Raw genomic sequence first — 19,985 nt, forward strand, 5'->3', positions numbered from 1 at the left:
AGGTTAGTTAGGTTTAAGTAGTTCTAAGTTCTAGGGGACTGATGACCTCAGATGTTCAGTCCCATAGTGCTCAGAGCCATTTGAACCATTTGAAGTGTCGACATATGTGTGCCACGCTGAACCTTTCTGAGAGGAGGAGATGGCCTTGTGCACACAAGCTTTAAGGGGAAACACCCAGCTCGTGTCGACCGTTCAGGGCTGCAGCTTACGAAATTGCTGGCCATTTCACCCAGTGACAATCAATTTACGTATTTGCGATTAATGCTACGGAAAATCTGAGTTCATATTTTTGTTGTTATTCATGATACCAGCTCACCAACATCCGCAACAATCTGTACAGTAAAAATTGGGATCGTTGCGGTTTGCAGACTGATTACACCATTACAGCAAACAATAAAACTTTGATTTCTGTTACATCCTTACAGCTGCAAAGCCATACACCATCTCATATGATACGTACAGTTTGCAGATACATCTAGAAAAACGACGCTGGCGACTCACTAAGCTGGACCACGAATTAAAAGTAAGCAATGTGCAAATTCAGCCAGAGTAACGGAATTCAGGCACGTGCAACTAGTAAGAAGTTAGAACTAAATGTAAACACACTTCACCTGTCTACTTATGTACATGCAAGATTGATTTCATGGAAACATTTCCAATTCACTGAAACAGTCATTAATAAGAATGACTAATCCAAAAGCGCTGTGACACAGGTGAAGCATGATGTCGCAATTCAAAAGGGCATAAAAAGCTGTTTTCGTATGACACAGCTTATTAGTCAGTCCAATAATATTTAGGTATGTATTAATTGTATGATTTAAGTATGATAAATCGATAGGTTTACTATTATCGTAACTGAAAGAGACCCAACAGATTCAGAATCGAGTGTATGATCTCAAACCCACCAGCGTGGTAAGCCGAAAAAACAGTTCTATTAGTCTTAAGTAATTATTGTTTAAGTTCAGATAAATGGCCCTTTTATAATATTAGCACTGGTCGGTTGAAGTACGGCTGCAGTAGGGAAGAAGAGAAATCATACAAGGCGACGCCTATGGTGCTTCGTGGTCTATTAAGTTTGGCGTTTGGAGCAGCACACATTGTGTTCGTGGGAGAAGAGATTCGGCCTCGAGGTTGGTAAGGTTTCACAGCGAAACAGCCGGTAGAACTCTGGTTTCCAGCAGGCCGCTGCCTTTTCGTTTTGAGTCATAAGTCTTTTGAGTGGTTAGATGTGGTCCGCCACGTAATCCTCTCCTGCGCTAAGGTCTTCATCCCAGAGTAACACTCGTAACCTACGTTCTCAGTTATTTGTTGAATGCACTCGAGTCTCTGTGTTCCGCTGCACTTTACACCCTCTACATATCCATCCAGTACCATGCAGGTTATTCCGTGACCTCTTCATAGATGTCCTATAATCCTACCTGATCTTTTGTCTGTGTTTTCCATTTGTTCATTTCTTCGACGATTTTGCGAAGAACCTCCTGAATCTTTATCTTATCAGCCCACCCAGTTTGCAACATTCTTCTGCAGTGTAAGTTCCCAGACGCTTCGGTTCTCTTCTGTTCCCGTCTTCCCGCTGTCCATGATTCACTACCGTACGCTGCTATGCTCCAGACATACAGTCGTGCACAGAAGTATCCGAACGACCTGAATTGCATTTCGCCTGATTCGCATGCAACCCACATAACGCAGCGGTCTAGCACGTCCTCTAGTCGCTCCTCGCTACAGTCGTTTAACTATTGAAAATGGTTCCAACAAGTCACCACTAGAAAACACTGCTCTGTATCGCAAGAAGATGTAAAGTAATACCACGATACTACAAATATCAGGGGACACCTTATCACAGATAAGACTGTCCTTAAGGCTTGTAAGCTCACATTTATTACAATAAATGACATACCTGAAATGTTACCACTCTCATTATTACGTCAGACAGGTAATGTACGTAGTAAGTACGTCGTATTCATGATTTCCTCTTCAAAGTAACATACCGTACTTATTATTTAACACAAAATGACATTAAAAATTTAAGTTATTCACGAGCAGCTTGTTGAGAACATATATGAACTTCAAATGACACAACGAACCGTCTCGTTCTGCACATGGATTCAAACCCAGGTCATGCAGACTAAGCAAAGATTTAGTGTATATGTAGAGAGTAGCTGTTCTCGAAAGAACAGATACCATTGATGACCGAGCAGCTTCTCTAGCATAAACGATAATTAACTGAAGCCCTCAGCTGCCGACAGGTGTTGCTGACATACCTCGATGGGGACAACTGAAAATGTGTGCCCCGACCGGGACTCGAACCCGGGATCTCCTGCTTACATAGCAGACGCTCTATCCATCTGTGAAATCTTATGGTACTTAACTGCTAAGGTCATCAGTCCCTAAGCTTACACACTATTTAACATAAATTATTCTAAGGACAAACATACACACCCATGCCCGAGGGAGGACTCGAGCCTCCGCCGGGACCAGCCGCACAGTCTATGACTGCAGCGCCTTAAACTGATAAAAAGAAAGTAAGAAAATAAATAAATAAATATATAAATAAATTCCCCCTCTTTCGGCCGTCCCACCACTTGTGGAATTAAATAGGCTTTTTCATGTGAAACGAGTAGATCCCGTCGCTCTTTCATTTCAGCAATGTTATTTAATAATGCTTAACGACATTTTAAATGAAGAATGTAAGAAGAAACTTTTTCATTCTTGAAAAACAAAACTGAATATTCAATTTGAAGGGAAAGTAAGAAGACTGCCCTTCTTTGTGGAAAAAAATATTTGACTTCTATTAACATATGCCATGCTTTTCAAATATCATGGCTAGCATGTTGCTGAAGTGCTTTTTCTCGTCTCTTATTTGTGTCGTTCTCCATCTATTAATTTCCACGTAAGATTGGAAACTTGTTAGGTTGTCGACGCCGTTGTCGCTGATTATATACTTCACGTAGTTAACTAACAGCCACATAATCGTGTTATTTTTGCTTGCCGGATAGAAAGCTGTATCGGGCCACAGGAGTATCTCCGTCGTGTATGTTATTTCAGAGCTTCTGGTGAGTACAGCGAGTCTTTTCCTGACCCATGTCCAGTTGTGGACGTGTCCACTACAGGTGAATATGTGGAGCAGCGAGTCCGCCAGCCCACACTTAAGGCATCTGTATGTGTCACTGACGCCGATGCGCTGAAGCTTCTCGTTGGTCGGTATGATTTCACTGAACGCTCTGTACCTGGTGGCTGAGACTTCTGATGTATGGATCTTCAGGTGCAGGTTGCTCCAAGCCTTTGCTCAGTTGATGTTTGCGTGCTTATGGGTGATGTTGTTAGGCTCGTCCGACTTTTACCAATATCGAATTATTTTCGTTGTATTTAAAGAAGCGGTTCTCATGGTACTGTCCCCTAAGTAGCTCATCTCGAGACAGAATATGCGAAAATTTTTGAGATGGAAGTTGATATTTTGGATAGTACCCGGCGGGTCCATACTTTTAGGTCTAAGTATGGTGAAAAGCTTAGCTGTGATGGAGTTTGGGTTCTCATTTATTATACTATTAATTCTTTTGAGGTACAATGCAGTAGCTTTCCTATTTAAATCAATTAATTCAAGTCCGTGGTTTGGTGATAGCACCACAAGTGATTTTGAAGATATGCCCTCTCCATACATATCTGGCTGCAAGCTGCTTTGCCTTCTTGGTTTGCATCTTGGATATGGGAAAGACCTGATCCATATAGTATGCTTTGGAAAAATGATAGGTGTTAACAATTCGTACTGCGTCAATTATATTCACTGATATCCAGCTAGCTTCTAAAGTGGTGCCATGCATTTTGTTGATGGTCATTCTCCAGTTCTTTATAGCCATTTTTAATGGACATCTATCGCGTATAAAGGCCTAGAGTTTTGTGTTGGTCTACGGTTTCGGCCCATGATATGGTTAAGTCGGCAAAACCTCTAATATTCATTAAATTTCATTTCCCGATGTTGATTTTTGCTCTTGAAGCAGCGCTGTATTTGTCTAGTTCGCTTTTCAGGATTTCTATTTCCGCTTCTCGTCGAATGAGTACTCTCACGTCATCAGCGTAATCGCTTACAATGAAAGGTACACCGGACATTGAAAGGCCAGATAGTTTATTATTTATTCTCCTGAGCAGTAGCTCCAATGACAGGACAAACAACAACATGGAAACGGGACTATCCTGCCTCTCTCAATGTTTATTAAATGTGTTAGCTGTCCATTGATGGTTATTCTTGCTGTTAGTCCTGTGACATATGGCGGACGACCCTGACAACACTCTCTTCAGAGTCAGTTTGTAACATAATGTGCTCCAGATATCGCTACGTGACAAGATCAAAGGCCTTATGGAAATCAATGAAGAGTAATGCACATTTCAAATTAGTTACTGAGGCTACTGAAATGATGTCTCTGTATTCTGAAACCGTCGTCATGACTGTCGGGCCAGGGAAGCAGGACTGATGTCTGTCGACGATTTTGCGGATTAGTGGAGACAGTCGACTGTTGATCGCACTGGCAACGGTTTTATAGTCAAAATTTAATAAAGTAATCGGCCTGAAATTGTCGATGCGGTGCTGTCACCTGGTCGTAGGCACTAAAACAATTTTCCCTTCCTTAAAATTCCTTGGGATGGTCCCGCCTTTTATTATCTCATTTAAAACTGTAGTAAAAGTAGACCCTATGATGTTCTAAATTTATAATAAAATTCCTTCGGTAGTCCGTCTGGTCTTGGACTTTCATGGGCAGGGGATTTGCTAATCAGCTCTGAAACGTCATCTTCAGTAAAATCGGCTAAAAATTCATTTAACGTAGCTGCTAAAGTTCAGTGACCCTGTCAGAATTACATTGGAACAAATAAGCCCTCGGTCACAAATATTAAGTCAAAATTGACCTGGTTTCGACGCTACTATGAGCGTCTTCTTCAGAATTAGACTAACTGTTCTAAAACATATTAGGTATATAGTACATTAATAAAATTAAAGTTTGTACTGACTGGAAAAGATGCAGTACTTACAAGTCACATATTTTCCAGTCAGTACAAACTTTAATTTTATTAATGTACTATACACCTAAAATGTTTTAGAACAGTTAGTCTAATTCTGAAGACGACGCTCATAGTAGCGTCGAAACCAGGTCAATTTTGACTTAATATTTGTGACCGAGGGCTTATTTGTTCCGATATAAAAGTTAATTTTTTGCGGCAGGAGCAAAAGCACTGGGTAATGTTCTGACAATTTCAGCTAGTGAATCCGCGTCAACACGTTCTGCAGAATATAAGTTCCCATAATGTTGTTGCAGTTCGTGGACAATGTCAGTTTGATTCGATAGTACTCTGCCATTGCTTGTCAGCACCTCATCAGTGAACATCCTCCTACGATTTGACTTAAGTTTAATGAGATGATACATGGATGTTGTTTCATCTTCCAGTACAGAATGAGTTTTGGACTTTATCTTTAGTCCTTCTAGTTGGTTACGTTTGGTACCAATGATTTTAGATTTGATGCTTTGTATTCGCGAAAGCGATGCGTTGATATTATGAAAGTTATCATACAGTTCCCTTAAAGCAGAGTAATAACATTCAGTAGTCTTCCTACTGTCTCCTGCTTTCTGTCTCCCATAAAACATTAGACAATGGAGGAGTTTTCGTTTTGCAATATTAATCCACCAGTCTACTTTGGATGGATGCCTGTGGAACGAGCGTAGGCAAGCATCGCACGTTGCTCTAACTTCATTTTCCAGCTCCCTGTCTCGTAAAAGCGATACGTTTAGCATCTACAGGTTTGTGTACAATTTCGTTGGTAGTTGGTCCAAATTGATGGTTATACAAACTGCGCAGTGATCGGAGAAAGCGATCGGAATAACATGAGGTGCAAGAATTTGGTCGTAGAGGCTGTCAGTGATGTACACTAGGTAAAGACGACTGTACAAAGTGGAGGTAAAAAACTTATATCGCATTAGGGTAGGAAATTTTAAAGCGTCTTTGAGCCTAAGGTGTTTTACAAGATATGTAATTCCCTGCAGTAGTTGAAGTTGGGAACTGATCGTTCTCATGCAGGACGCAATTGAAATCACCGCCTAAAATGAGGTAGTGTGGGTTTTCTCGAAGAAGATAAATAATATCTTCCTGGAAGTATTTGGCACGTTCGATTTTGTTAGTGCTACCGGAAGGTGCGTATAAATTTACCACAGTCACAGTATCGTACAGCCGATACCTCTGCCAGATTCTAATAGCTCAATGTCTTTAACTGGAATGCCTTTCTGTATTAAAAAGGCTGTTCCTGTACTGTCTTCTACAGCTACGTTTTCTGTGCTTTTAAATCCATATTATGGAAGCGGTTCTAGGCGGTACAGTCTGGAACCGTGCGACTGCTACGGTCGCAGGTTCGAATCCTACCTCGGGCATGGATGTCTGTGATGTCCTTAGGGTAGTTAGGTTTAAGTAGTTCTAAGTGTTAGGGGCTGATGACCTCAGAAGTAAGTCCCATAGTGCTTAGAGCCATTGAACCATTTTAAATCCATATATATATATGAAGACCTGTAAAAACAACTTCTTGTAAAAATACGATGTCGGTATCAGATTCATAGAGGAATTGCTGTAAAGCCGCGATTTTCAAATCTGTTTTAATCCTGTTAACGTTCAGTGTCAGAACCTTGTACGTTTGCATCAGTGTCTTATGTGTACTTGACTACCTTTCCTCCATGAGTTAAACTTAGGTGCCCTCGTACATACATTATCGGTTGAACCTGTCTGCTTACTTCCTGACTGTCATTGGCTTCGGCAGCAATGTCAGTGTTTTTGTTCTTTTCCGCGTAACGTTTACATTGGGCTGTACTTTGGTTCTACGCCTCCGACTGGTGCTGGATCATTCTGCAGAAGGCGGGGCGGGGGATCACGGCAGATGTCGGAGTCCATCTCACCTGCCGCTACGTCCCTTGCCTGCGCTTCAAACGACTTGCTCCGCGGTGGCTCACTACTTCCTCCTACACCCTCACTGTCCGCGTGTGTATCATCACTCGCTTCCCAGCCCTGTTTATTATGGAAGCTATGTTGATGCAGGCCGGTATGTTTACTTTCACTCTCCACCGGCTCACGACTATACGCTGTTTGTTTACGTCCTGGCTCTACTTGTTGTGGTTGCTGGACTTTCTTCCCGTTGCTGCGGTTCAGGCGCAGCAAGCATATTGTTTACCGCCGGGACTTGGACTGCTTCGGTGTTAATGTTTATGTCGGTAGCCAGAACATTAAGTTCAGACGCAACATTTCTGGCATTTTCGCTGGTATCCCGCTCTTTGTGTGGAGTCTTCATTCGGACTATCCTCGTCACATGTTCGCCTCCTTTTGTTAAGTGCCGCCGGGGTAACAGATGGTGTAACATTTTTAAAGGGAGTGTGTGCAGGTATATCTTTCTGTGGTAATGGTGGGAACTCCGCAGGGGCCACTACCGCACAATTTTGAGTACTGACACCGGGTGTCGTTGCTACAACATCTGACACTCGGTTTGTAGTCAATAAATCGGCTAACGTGAGCTTTTTTCGCTGTTGTACTGAACTTTTTACAACAAAAACTCTCCTTGGACAGTCCTGACGCGTGTGGCCACTCTGCAGTCTGGAACCGCAAGACCGCTACGGTCGCAGGTTCGAATCCTGCCTCGGGCATGGATGTTTGTGATGTTCTTAGGTTAGTTAGGTTTAACTAGTTCTAAGTTCTAGGGGACTAAAGACCTCAGCAGTTGAGTCCCATAGTGCTCAGAGCCATTTGAACCATTGAGCCATTTGTGGCCACTTTTTTCGTTATAAATCAAAAAGGTTCCTACCTTGCCACTGTACATGACATGGGCCTTATAACCACAAACAAGTACATAGCAGGGAATATTTTCCTTGATTTACATCTCCACTGAACGTACACCACTACAGTACTGCAATTCGTGCTGTGGAAACCACCGTTCGTGACGAATTTGTTGCACATCTCCATATTTGGATAAAACGTCTTTGTCAAAATCAGTCCCTCCAAAGCCGGCCGGTGTGCCCGAGCGGTTCTAGGCGCTTCCATCTGGAACCGCGCGACCGCTACGGCCGCAGGTTCGAATCCTGCCTCGGGCATGGATGTGTGTGATGTCCTTAGGTTAGTTAGGTTTAAGTAGTTCTAAGTTCTAGGGGACTGATGACCTCAGATGTTAAGTCCCATAGTGCTCAGAGCCATTTGAACCAGTCCCTCCAAATTTCAACAGAATCTTATCCAGGAGCATAGGATTTAATAGCTTAACGAAAATACAGTACTGATCTGTATCAAAGTAGGCTGTATGGACTTGATCGGACGTAATTCCAATGACATCAACGATCCAATTGTCGATTTCCAGGGAACTTGGCTGAATATTTCCGGTTGACTTACCAAATTCAAAACGTAGAGTTCACTTCCTGGTAACTTTTCTTTCCAAGTTAAACGGTTATTCAGCGGTCGAAACAGCCAAAAATAAGATACAAAACACTGAACAAAATACTATATCACGACGACACGAGGACGATGCACCTTGTAACAAGAAACACAAGAAAACACAAAGAGAATAAACTAGTTCGCAGGTTGTTTACGCTGCAACGAAGCGGAGACGAGGTAGCGCGGCTCAAGCGGAACTATCCACCAAGAACACAGATGAATAGCGCAACTGAAGGGACTTATCCCTTGCACGATTCCCGTGAGACCCACATTCCCCATTGTCTACCATCTACATACGTGATGTTCCTCATTGATACTTTGCCCACCCACTCATTGCATTATCAGTTAAGAACCAATTTTATCGACGTACAGAAGCTCAAAAAAAAAAAAAAAAAGGAATAAGTGTCCTGTGACCCTAAATAGCGTTTGTTTCGTCACTGGAAATAAATAACTAGTATAAGAAAGGTTACTGGTGATTGAGTTTCTATATTACGCCACTCCTGACTTTACTGCAGTTCAACCTAACGTCTACTTGGTAGACAAGGAATATCATGTTTAATGTGAATTACACACCACAATGCCATTATACCTTCTTCACTTGGCGTGGCCAGAAAAGAGTATAATCTGTCTCTCCCTATCAAAGATCATCAGCAGATGTTGGAATCGAACCCAGACCATAAGTATATGAACCTATCATCAATCCAACAGACCAGCAAATCCCTTTCTCTGTGACTCACTTTTCTATCATAACGCCGTTGCGCCACACTGAATGAGAATTCTGACACACACACAATTCTGTAGTGGTTTGCAGCATATTCAGTACATTCATTTACTTGGTTGACCGAATCGCCATAAACTAGTTGCCTCAGCTACCCAGTGCATACATTCCACTCTATCTTGTAATCAGCGAAATAAAATCATGTAACTGCCACCTACGCAGAACACTCAACACTGTAGGATGCAGAAACTTAAATAGGAAGTGTTCCTTTCCACTTGAGCTACTCTATTGTGCTATCTGTCTGTTGAAAACGTCGTGCATTGCAAAAGAAAAGCTGTAACTGTCTGTCTCTCAGAAGTTTAGATCCGGCCAAATGCATGACTTCTGGAGCTGCTGTAGCCACGTGTTAGCTAGTATGGTAACAGGAAGCATCACGCAGCACAGGTAAGACGTCGCGAGTTCGAGTACCTTCCCTGCTACATTTTTAAAACACAATTCTGCTGCTGCTGAAGTTAGCAATCTAATGGAACTTTGAACATAATTCCCTTCGCTTCTCAATACAAAATAGTCGCATGTGGAAGAAGGGGTAACTTCTGCGAGATTTTGTTCTTTTCAGGTTTAATTGACGGCCAGGCAGCAGAAGCACCCCGAAACTTTTGTAGTATGTATGGGAAGAGCGCATCGTGTCAAAATACGTCAGAAAGGAATTTTCTATATTATCTCTTGTATAGTAGTGGCATTTTATTCTTCTTCAAACATTGTTTGATAGCTTTAACTCAGAACAAGTTCTCTACATGCATGTAATCAATCAACTGTATGTGTATTGTCAGAGTGTTATAGATAACATCAAAGAATTCGCATATATCGTTGATGAATAATTTCTGTCTTATGTTACTCTTGTTTTAACATCACTAAAAGATACCTTCCGAAAATTGTGCTCTGTATTATAAGTAATGAAATAAAACTACCCAAAATAATCTTACGACGAAAGTCTGTTTTAATAAAACTCAGTATCTGTACACAAGCGTGCCTCTATCAGTACGAATTAGTAAAATACTACTCACTTAGATTTCGATTAGGTCTATGTTTAGTTGGTATGCTGTGTCACACTCAAGAGGTATGCAAATGTGGCATTTTATAAATGAAGTTATGTATTCCTAGAAACCAAAAATATGCTTGTGAGCAGCGGAAAGAGGAGTTACCTTTGTGCTGCATTGTAAGTTTTTCACTATTTCATTATGAGCCAGAAGCATTTTCTTGCGATTTCCTTATCGATGTTTAATCTGACTGCTTGTAGCTGTTTTGCAGAAGAGATAATAACGTTACAGTCAGCGAGACAGCAACCACAGACGATAACAGACGCTTTTTCACAGGTCAGCACGTTACCACAGAGCTAGCTAAGACATATGTGTCTTGGTTTCCTCTTACGAGGCCAATAGTGGCTAGAACTCGTAAACCACTGTTTAAAGATCGAGATTAGTTGCGATTTCCAGATCAGAAACATTGAAATCACTTCTGTGCCACAATGATGTATTCCATACTAGTGTAGTAAAATACTCTTCTAATAAAAACGGCTTCGTGCCTCCGTTGATATCGAGTGTGAATCACAAATAGTAGACAGATTTTGTGGGTCACCACTCAACAACATTAAAGCATTTTACACCGTCGAGAGTGAGGAGTGGAGCAGACGTTGTCAGCAGAAGACGAGGCAGCGCAGTGCCTCAGCCCCCGCCGGCAGGCAGCAAATGGGTCCCAGATAACTCAGATGCATGTGGTGTTCAGAGGCAGATGGTTGGCCAAGAAATCTCTTGCTAAAATATTGTTGAACCAAACTGTTATTACCAATGTGACAGAAAGCGAAATATATTGTAGATCCGCTTTAATTACACTCATATCTTCAGTACCGAGAGGAAAGGGACGATAAAAGTTTTGTCGACGTGTGCTTTCAGTTGCCAGACGTCATATTAGCTGGTCTCGCATTTTACCTCAAGACAATGGTCGTAGTCAAAAGTGATGATCTCAGACTGCAGTCAAGACTTCCACCTGGAAGTGCTGCAGTCTACAATGTTGCCAGATCGAGCATATTGTCAGAGATAGGATTCTGAGGGGAGCACGACTGTATTGTCCACCTTACGTGAATGACTCGGCGGTCAATTTTTTTTGTGTAAGACTGCATCTACACCACATATAGCACACTGAAGACTCAGAAGAATTAAAAAAGAAACCTAAATTAGTTTATGAGAGCAACATTAACTATAGCTTTCGAAGTGCGTGTAAACACCTTCCAATGCCCACTCAAGGAAGACAAGGATAACAGACTAGCTTCAAGATCATAAATACGCCTCAGTTTTTGGATGAACTCAGACTTCGGTTGATAATCATTTTGACTATTTAGAAGTACTGCACCCATTGGTGTTAAACTCGTTTTCAACCAATGATTCCCACAGCTACAGGAACACTACTTGTGATACCTCTTAGACAAAATTCTTACGCAGTGCTATCAGATGAAATGATGAACCCGACACAAACTGTGGGAAGTTTGTTTTACAATCTTTGCACCTGGATAAAGAGCTTTTCCTATTTGAGGTATCTGTGAACGTTGCTGCATAAGACGATTAAAGAAGAAACCAAATTCCTTCAGCTACGACAATGTTTAAAGAAATCGTTTTAATGGCACTAAGACGGCCGGGGTGGCCGAGCGGTTCTAGGCGCTAGAGTCTGGAACCGCGCGACCGCTACGGTATCAGGCTCGAATCCTGCCTCCGGCATGGATGTGTGTGATGTCCTTAGGTTAGTTAGGTTTAAATAGTTCTAAGTTCGAGGGGACTGATGCCCTCAGAAGTTAAGTCCCATAGTTCTCAGAGCCATTTGAACCAATTTAACGGCATTAAATCGTTGTTTGTGAATCGTTCACCGACCGTACTCTGCCGCATTTCGCTGGTTGGAAGGCAAAAAGCTTACTGACAAATTTCACAGGAGGAAAATAGGGACGAAATGTCTCCCACTGGAAGGTCATGCTGTTTTATTTAAATGATTACTAAATCCGGAAAAACGAACAGTCAGGTTGTCTGTATAAGAACATTACTGTTGTTATTATGATGTTGCACTGCCCAGGCCTGTAATGATAAATGGCCCACTTAGGTCAGGCATATTGTGTACAGAAGTGGAAGAGAGAGCACCACTAAATTCTACAGTCCGTATACATTGCATACACGCAGAAATTACTGTTACAGTGTACTAATGGAGACCAATGAATGAATTACTTATTTGCCGGTGAGAAAGAGCACTGGCAATCAGTCTTCGCTACATTATGTTACTTAAATTGGTGTCATTCTGAGCTAGAATTTATGGTCAGCGACTAAGCGTAACATCAATGAGTCGGATGCGGGTTTTGCAACTGTGAAATACTTTCCTACATTATAGAAGCGAATATTAAATTTGAACTAATATTGATAAAATTTTGAACTTGGATAGCTTAGAATGAAAATATTTATGGCCAGCCGCGGTGACCGAGCGGTTCTAGGTGCTTCAGTCCGGAACCGTGCGACCGCTACGGTCGCAGGTTCGAATCCTGCTTCGGGCATGGATGTGTGTGACGTCCTTAGGTTAGGTAGGTTTAAGCAGTTCTAAGTTCTAGGGGACTGATGACCTCAGTTATTAAGTCCCATAGTGCTCAGAGCCATTTCTGAAAATCTTTATGTTTATTGCAAAGGAAAACAACTGATTTTCTAAAACCTTCTCTGTCATACACAACTTGAAACAGGTCACGTCGACAAATCATACGGAAGAACTGACGGCGACGTATATCGAAAGGCAGAATGATCTCTTGGCATTTGGTTTGGCTGTATTCGACAGCCATTTATAGGCGCAAGTAAATGAAGAAAGGCAGCGCGTTTTTGTTGTCAGGTAATGTCTTCATCAATTACTTTAGTTTTAATGTAATCTACGAGGAATTGCTGATGTTTGATATCAACACGAAAAGGATTCCATAAACAGGGAAAGAATCCGTTCTTGGGCAACTAATTCATGAACCGATTGCCATTTAAAGGAACAGGGCTCTTATTTTACTTGTACTTGATTGAACTAGGGACGTTGAAAAATTTGGTGCTGGATTGTGATTCGAATTTGTGTCTCGTCTTTCGACGATATGAATCTCTCGGAATAGAATAGTTCAATAATTTCGTTCCTTTTCCCAAGCCTGCAATCTTCTCTATGTCTCCTCCAAAGGTAACTATGTGCGTCGGAATCCTGATTCAGTACAAAAATATTCATAATTTCATTTCAGGCTCTATCAAGTGCACACCGGCCTGCTAGTGAAAATTAACGTGTATTTTTAATGTCTGTTCATGTGTTTCCAACAATCGCAATAGATGTCGTTATTCCTGATCAAACACGCACACATCTTACTGTTGATGAGTAAGCAGTTGATACTTAAGCTATATTCATGGATGATAAAGAAGGTCGGTAGGTGAGCGGTTCGATTGTCGCTCAGGCACAAAAATGTGTATCCTTAATTTTGATTGAAACACCTAGCAGCTTGTAAGAAAAACCGATAGTTACATTTGATTTTACTTAGTTAACAATCCGATTACGTGTTGGGTTTGTATCTCCGTTACAGAACTTCACATCATGCGCTTCATCTTTAAATGCATACACATTTTGTTACTTCTGAATGCAGGTACATCAGACCACTTTCGTGGTTAGTTAAGAGGGACGAAAGGGTCTTTATAGGAGTCCCAGTGCATTACAAAAACTGTAGTCTTTTATTTTTAAATTTAGATTTGGTTACTGATATTGGCGAAAATTTCAGTAATTCATGACACTTCATGGCTAGTCAGCAATATGATTAGATCAGATTAGTTTAGATTAGTACTTGGTCCTTAGATCATGAATACATTTCGTAATGATGTGGAATGAGTCATTTTAATGAAATATTTCTATACCCACCTCTCTCTCTCTCTCTCTCTCACTCTCTCTCTCTCTCTCTCTCACACACACACACACACACACACACACACACACACACACACACACACTCAGATTCTTTTTTTTTTATTTGTTTGTTGTGTTAGACTATCGGCGAGGCACAAATACGGCCTTGAATGACTTTCTTAGCTTTGAGTGCACTTACGAAAGAAATATAAAAACAATTATGAGAATTACTGATTTACGACGTTTAGTTGGCAGTCAGTTCTGAGAATTATTAGTAACTACGCTCCAGTCTCTAAACCTAGTTATAGAAATGCGAATCAGACGCATTACATATTCGAGGCCATAGCAGCCGCGTCGTCGAGACGCTAGCTATGGTCACTTCCCAGGCCACAGTAGGATCACATTGGTTCGCCTTCTTCTTGCTGGTACTGTAACTGAGATTTGGCAACAAGGCATGGAATGTTTGGCAACTCTGTGATTAACGAGTTACTTCTGGTGTGCACGGAATTAAGCTTCAAAGTTCACTTGATTTTTCCTGGCATTTCCATTGACTAATCTGAGTTATTATCGCTTGAGGTGTAACCAAAGATTGTAAATTTAAGGTTTTCAGACCAGGAAAGTAGTTGTACGTGGAAATTGCAGCTAATATCGTCCTTTAAATAGCGGTTTACGAGCTATAGCCACTACTGGCCTCGAAAGAGGCAATCTAGACACATACCTCTTCGCTAGCTCTGTGGTAACCTGCTGAACTTTGATAAAGCGTCTGTTATCATCCGCGGTAGCAGTCTCGCTGACTGTAACGTTCTTACCTCTTCTGCAAAAGACCTACAGGCTGTCAAATCAAACAAATCACAAGAAAATACTTTCGGCTCATAGTGCAATGGTGAAAATCTTACAATTCTGCACAAAAGGTAACTCCTCTTTCCGCTGCTGACAAGCATTTTTTGGGTTTCTAGGAATACGTAAGTTTATTTATACAATGCCACATTTGCAAACCTCTTGAGTATGACACAGCATACCAATTAAACACAGACCTAATCGAAATCTAAGTGATCAGCATTTTCGTAATTCGTGCCGATAGAGGCACGCTTGTGTGCAGATACTCAGATTTTTTAAAACAGACTTCCGTCGTAAGGTTATCGTGGGTAGTTTTATTTCATTCCTTATAATACAGTGCACAATTTTCGGAAGGTTTCTGTTAGTGTTGTTAAAACAATAGTAAACAGGAGGAGGCAGAAATTAATGATTAACGATATGTGCTAATTCTCTTATGTTATCTATAACAGTCCGACAATGCACATGCAATTTATTGATTGCATGCATGTAGAAAACTTGTTCTGAGTTAAAGCTGTCGAACAAGGTTTGAAGAAGAATAAAATGCCACTACCATACAACAGATAATCTAGAAAATACTTTTCTGACGTATCTTGGCACGCTGCGCTCTCCCCATACTTAATACAAAGCTTCGAGATGCATCTGCTGCCTGACCGTCAATTAAACCTGAAAAGAACAAAATCTCGCAGAAGTTACCCCTTTTTCCACATGTGACTATTTTGTACTGAGAAGTGAAGGGAATTATGTTCAAAGTTCCATTAGATTGCTAACTTCAGCAGCAGCAGAATCGTGTTTTAAAAATGTAGCAGGGAAAGTACTCGAACTCGCGACGTCTTACCTGTGCTGCGTGATGCTTACTGTTACCATACTAGCTATCACGTAGCTACAGCAGCTCCGGAAGTCAACATCAGTTCCTGCAGAACTTACGCATTCCTCAGTGCTGTGAGATAATGCATGTGGCCCGATCTAGACTTCTGAGATACAGACAGTTACAGCTTTTCTTTTGCAATGCACGACGTTTTCAACAAACAGATGGCACAATAGAGTAGCTCAAGTGGAACGGAACATTTCCTATTTAAATTTCTGGATCCTACACTGTTGGGTGTTCTGCGTAGGTGGCAGTTAGACGATTTTATTTCGCTGATTACAAAATAGAGTGGGATGTATGCATTGGGTAGCTGAGGCAACTAGTTCATGGCGATTCAGTCAACCAAGTAAATGAATGTACTGAATATGCTGTGTGTGTCAGAATTCTTATCCAGTGTGGCGCATCGGCGTCATGATACAAAAATGAGTCACAGAGAAAGGGATTTGGTGGTCTGTTGGATTGATGATAGGTTCATATACTTATGGTCTGGGTTCGATTCCAACATCTGCTGATGATCTTTGATAGGGAGAGACAGATTATACTCTTTTCTGGCCACGCCAAATGAAGAAGGTATAATGGCATTGTGGTCTGAAATTCATATTAAACATGAAATTCCTTGTCTACCAAGTAGACGTTAGGCTGGACCGCAATAAAATCAGGAGTGGCGACATGCAGAAACTCAATCACCAGTAACCTTTCTTATACTAGTTATTTATTTCTAGTGACGAAACAAACGCTATGTAGGCTCACAGGACACTTTTTTTTTGTTGAGCTTCTGTATGTCGATAAATTTGGTGCTGAACTGGGAAAGCAATTCGGAGCGCCCTTAACGTGGAATTTGATCCCTTCGTGACAATACAGCACGACTAATATTTGTTGTTTCTTCAAAACTGCAGATTCCTCAACATCTCTGGATACTGCACGTGAATGGCCCGACTCCTGGCTCGGCACTAAAGTTTTCATTATGTATTATCAAGCTCCAAAATGAGAACACATATCTGCTGGCGAATAATAATTTTGATTTTTAATGTGTTTTCATTCGTTGTCAACACTGACGTTTTTGACTCCCAGTGAGAGACAGGACTATTTGCGAGATCACTGAAAATTTAAGGATGTTATTCCAAGCTTCTGGTGGAGAAAAATTCGGTAGCTGACGTCTCTTTGTGTGTAGTCAACGACGATATGTGTGGGGTTCGATTAACAGTCAGCACTGAACTCTTCCTCATATTACTTCTAGTTCAAACATGCTCGCATGTCACTGCTGCTGTAGATTCTGATTAGAACAACCCGGTCACTGAACTGTTCACAGTAACACACCCTCTGCCCTACCTTTCTATTCATAACGAATCCTACACCTGTTATACCATTTTCTGCTGCTATTGATATTACCTGATACTCATCTGACCAGAAATCCTTGTCTTCCTTCCACTTCACCTCACTGACCCCTACTATATCTAGATTGAGCCTTTGCATTTCCCTTTTCAGATTTTCTAGTTTCCCTACCACGTTGAAGCTTCTGACATTCCACGCCCCGACTCGTAGAACGTTATCCTTTCGTTGATTATTCAATCTTTTTCTCATGGTAACCTCCCTCTTGGCAGTCCCCTCCAAGAGATCCGAATGGGGGACTATTCCGGAATCTTTTGCCAATGGAGAGATCATCATGACATTTCTTCAATTACAGGCCACATGTCCTGTGGATACACGTTACGCGTCTTTAATGCAGTGGTTTCCATTGCCTTCTGCATCCTCATGACGTTGAACATTGCTGATTCTTCCGCCTTTAGGAGCAATTTCCCACCCCTAGGACAAGAGAATGCCCTGAACCTCTATCCGCTCCTCCGCCCTCTTTGACAAGGCCGTTGGCAGAATGAGGCTGACTTCTTATGCCGGACGTCTTCGGCCGCCAGTGCAGATTACTTATCAAAATTTGGGCAGTGGCGAGGATCGAACCCGGGACCGAAGACGTTTTGTTTATGAATCAAAGACGCTACCCCTAGACCACGGGTAGCACGGCCTCTTCCCCCCCCCCCCCCACCCCCTGCTGGGGTAACAAACCCATATTTAACGTTCGTTTTCTCTAGAATATAACTGCGATAGTTTCCGGGTTGGAGTCCTTGAAAGGAAAAAATTAATGTTTCGTCTCGTCATTTCAGTTAAAACATCTTGCCGAGAAAATCTGATATGTCACAGTTGATTGTGCTTCGATAACAATCCGATTAGGGTCTGGATTCGAATCCCTGTCCAACACAAAGCTTTACCTCACGGCATTTCAAGTACGTTACTCGTGAACAAGCAATATTTAACATATCTCGTAGATCGTTGACAGGGACAATAGATGCTGGGTAGGAATTCGCGGCCATTAAAAATGTTTGTGTTACGTAATTTAAACTTGATATTTGCTAACTGATACTTTCTAAAATCGAGGTATATCACGCTCTGTATACCTAGTCAGGAATGACTATTAGTGTCCGTCAGTCACGAAATCTTTGCTTAGTCTGCATGACCTGGGTTTCAATCCGTATGCATAACGAGACGGTTCGTTGTGTCATTTGAAGTTCATATATATTCTCAACTAGCTGCTCGTGAATAACTTAAATTTTTTATGTCATAAGAAGTACGGTATGTAACTTTGAAGAGGAAATCATGAATACGACGAACGTACTACGTGCATTATCTATCTGACGTAATGATGAGAGTGGTAAGATGTCAGGTATGTCATTTATTATAATAAATGTGAGCTTACAAGCCTTAAGGACAGTCTTATCTGTAATAAGGTGTTCCCTGATATTTGCAGTGTCGTGGTATTACTTTACATCTTTAGTTATAGCGATACAGAGCGGTGTTTTCCAGTGGGGACTCGTTAGAACCATTTTCAATAGTCAAATGAGTGTACCGAGGAACGATAAGAGGACCTGCTAGAGAGCTGCGTTATGCAGGTTGCATGCGAATCGGGCGAAAAGCAATTCAGTTCGTTCGGATACCTTTGAGCACGACTATACATTCTCAGAAATTTGTTCCTCAGATTAATGGCTATGTTTCATACCAAGAGATTTATCGTGGCCAGAAATGCTATTTCACTTTTTATGTCCTCGTGGCTTCGTACGGCATCGGTACTTTTCCTTAGAGGATACCAGAATTCCTTAACTTCGTGATCACCACTTTTGATGTTAAGTTCCTCGCTATTTCCATATCTACTACATCTCAATACCTTTGTGTTTTTCCAGTCTATTCTCACGCATATTCTGCTGTCAATAATCTGTTCATTCCAACATACAGAGCCTGCAATTCTTCTTCACTTTCCTCCTGAAGATCGCAGTATCATCGGTGCGTCTTATTACTGGTGTCCTTTCAGGCTGAATTTTTAGCCCTCTCTTTAATCTTCTATGTATAGATTCACCAGTAGGGGCGGAACTATGAATGCACGCCTTACACCCTTTTTAATCCGAGAGAACGAGGGAAGAACCTCTCCTCCAGTCGGTAGTTGCGTGACCATTTGCTGCAGACATTCATATCTGATATGGCTCTCTTTTCCTCACGCAGAACAAGTCCGCGGCTATTCGTCGTACGCGATTAGGGCACGACATCCGCTGACGGTCAGATAAGACGGAACATGGTTGCGCTGATTAGTTGTAATCTGACCCATCCCATTAACAACAGGGTATGTGCGGAAGTGGGCCTAGCGTTCTGCCTTATGATCACGTACAACGTCGTACGGCTGAAAGGCCGCTTTGACATCCTCTGCAGTTACCTCGAATGGTAATTCAATTACGCGAGTAGTTCTGCTGCCTAATCCCGCATGTTCAACTTTGACCAAGCCGACGTCACCGTCATCGTGACGGAAACGGAGTCCCAGTTTGTTCGCAACTGAAACGCGCTTGAAAAATCATTTTAACATAAGCGGTGCTACTGTGAATCGAGACATACGCAGAAGCTCTGACTGCGGGATCTTCCCCTCCTCAAAGAGGAAACGTGCCACATGTAAGTCTTTAGGTAGTGCACGTTGCGGACAAAGGTTGAAACTTAGTGTCGACTTTCCGAGCTTATTTGCCGTGATCGAAATGCGTGAAACCCACGCTTAGGCAAGTCGCAATGTAAACAAACATGACCTCTCACGCTCCGTAGACAGATGTTCGGCACGTCCTCTCCGGGCGGCCGCTTGAGCCACACTGAATACAAGTTATTCCTTGACGTGTC

The sequence above is a fragment of the Schistocerca piceifrons genome, chromosome 4 (assembly GCF_021461385.2).
Source record: "Schistocerca piceifrons isolate TAMUIC-IGC-003096 chromosome 4, iqSchPice1.1, whole genome shotgun sequence".
NCBI classification, from domain to species: Eukaryota; Metazoa; Arthropoda; class Insecta; order Orthoptera; family Acrididae; genus Schistocerca; species Schistocerca piceifrons.